Below are 2,368 nucleotides of genomic sequence, written 5' to 3'. Positions count from 1 at the left end.
TAGACATCCTCCTAACTTACTGATGGATTTAAGGCTTCTCAGTTACCCTCAACCTAATTTAGCCCTTGTATGGACACAGGTTATTAGGGTTTGGATGCTGTATGTGCTATGGCCTCTTGGAGTCACAGGGGAGAGTTGGGCAAAGCTGGGCCCCAAAGGTGGGTGAGCAGCCCTGAGAAGGGCTCAGCAAAGCCTCAATCCAGATTTTTGGTCCTCCCTGAGCACCCCACACACCCTAGGTCATAGTCAACGGCTGGATATAAACGTGTGGTAGTCATAAAGACAATTGAACTCACGGGGACTCTTGAGATCACTCAGGGTAGATTATAGACAGAGAGCAAAGAGAGGGGCCAGGATAGAGCTTGGAGGAGCAGTCATGTTGGGGGTGGGGGTGTGATGGGTCAAATGTTGAGGTGACATGGATAGAAGGAGACCCTGGAGAGAGCATCATCACATACACCAAGGAAAGAGAATGTACTCAGGAGAAGGTTTGGTTTTTTTTTTGGGGGGGTGGGGCGAATATGTCAGCAATTTCAGAGAAGTCAAGGAGGTGGTTGGGTGAGAAAGGGACATTGGATTTAAAAGTTAAGGGATCATCCCTAATGTTTGGAGAGAGCACTTACAATTAAGTAAAAACTGGATGTAGAGAAGCTGAGAAATGGCAATGAAAAAAATGACAACATTGAGTGTGGATGGCCCTTTGAAGAGTTGGACTGAGAAAGGGAGAAGAGAATTAAGATTTTAACATGAGAAAATAGCAGAGTGAAATTTTTTTTTAATTTCATTTCATTTTATCTTTTGTTTTGTTTTATTTCATTTTATGTTATTTTATTTTATTTTGGTATTGGGGACAGTGGCATGTTTGTAAGCAATAAGGAAAGAGCCTAGATAAGGTACGGAGAAATTGAAGACCAGAAGGTGAGAAGGGATGGAGGATTCAAGTTCCCAAAGTAAATGGAAAGAGTTGGGACCAAGAGCACTAGTCAAGCAGCTGCCCTTGGCTGGTGTTTTGTAAAGAAATGTTTACACGATTGCTTGGAATGCAGTATTTTGGGAGAGATTTTTGTCACCTCTACAATCTTTAATATTCCTTTTTTTTCTCTTTCTTCTCATTTCCCTGTCTCTCCATTTTTATCTTCCTTCTTTCTTGTCAACCTGTCCATTTGCCTCAATGCCTACCTGATTATCTATATACCTGCCTGTCTGCCAAGCGGCTTGCTTCCTTCCCTGTCTGCTTGTTTACCTGTCTGCAGGGCTGTTTTTATTTCACTTGACTTCTGGAACTCACAAAGCCCCAGTTTATATCCTTCCTCAGCAGGGCTCCCTCAGAGCAGCAAATTACGATATTTATAGTTTATTGTTGTCAGTAGGATTAAAAAGACAAAATAATAAGATGTCATGAATGTGTGAGATATGAGAATGATTTCAGCAGAACCATTTTCACAAGTTTCTGGGGGAAAATTAATGACTCCTCTTCCTTCCATGCTTTCCTTGTACATCTGCAGTGTAAGCAAATAGCACCAGGTCCTCTCTTCTCCTAGCTTTGCTTCAGAAATTCAAAAGGATCACGACCAAATGAAAATTATCCTGTCCTGGCGATGGATGGGGGAAGGGGGGGGGGGAAACAACTCTGAAATGTTGGGAATCACATCCTGGAATTTATAGAGTACAATATTCTGATAAGGAACAAGTGTGCTTGGACTTCTTTTTCAAGCATATATTCATGCCTAAGTTCTATAAAAAAGGATAATAGCTTGAATTCAGCAAAACACTGGAAATTTCACTTTTCCTTGAAGGGAACCACAATAATAATCTCTCTCTGTCTCTCTCTCTCTCTCTGTCTGTCTCTCTCTGTCTCTCTCTCTCTCTTTCTCTCTCTCTTTGTCTCTGTCTCTCTTTTTCTGTCTCTCTCTGTCTCTCTGTCTCTCTCTCTGTCTCTCTGTCTCTGTCTCTGTCTCTCTGTCTCCATCTCCCCTGTCTGTCTCTCCTCTCTCTTTTCTCTCTCTCCTTTACTCATGAAGTCTACAAGATTCGGTTTTACTTACAGGATTCTATTTTGCATTACTTTGTTTTTGTTTTTAGATTTGTCTGTGTTTTTCCTTTCTCACAATAATCTCAGAGCAGGAAGGCACCTCTCAATTTCATTGCATCCATTCCCCGCCGGAGTTGGAATATCTTCTACTATTACCCACAAGTGATCATCAAATTTCTACCTGAAGACTTGAATGAGGGGCAGTCCACTACTTCCCAAGGCAGCTCATTCCCCTTTCTGACATCTCTAATTGTGAGGCTGGTTTTCCTGACATTTCTTCTCAACCAAGTGATTCCCTTGGAATTCCACTTTCCCTTGAAGAGGTTATATTTCTAC

Source organism: Petaurus breviceps, unplaced genomic scaffold, assembly GCF_028583685.1.
Source record: "Petaurus breviceps papuanus isolate PSGF00001 unplaced genomic scaffold, PetGlider_PUasm1.0 689, whole genome shotgun sequence".
Classification (NCBI taxonomy): Eukaryota; Metazoa; Chordata; class Mammalia; order Diprotodontia; family Petauridae; genus Petaurus; species Petaurus breviceps.
The sequence above is the reverse complement of the archived record's forward strand: the minus strand, read 5'-3'. Positions refer to the sequence as shown.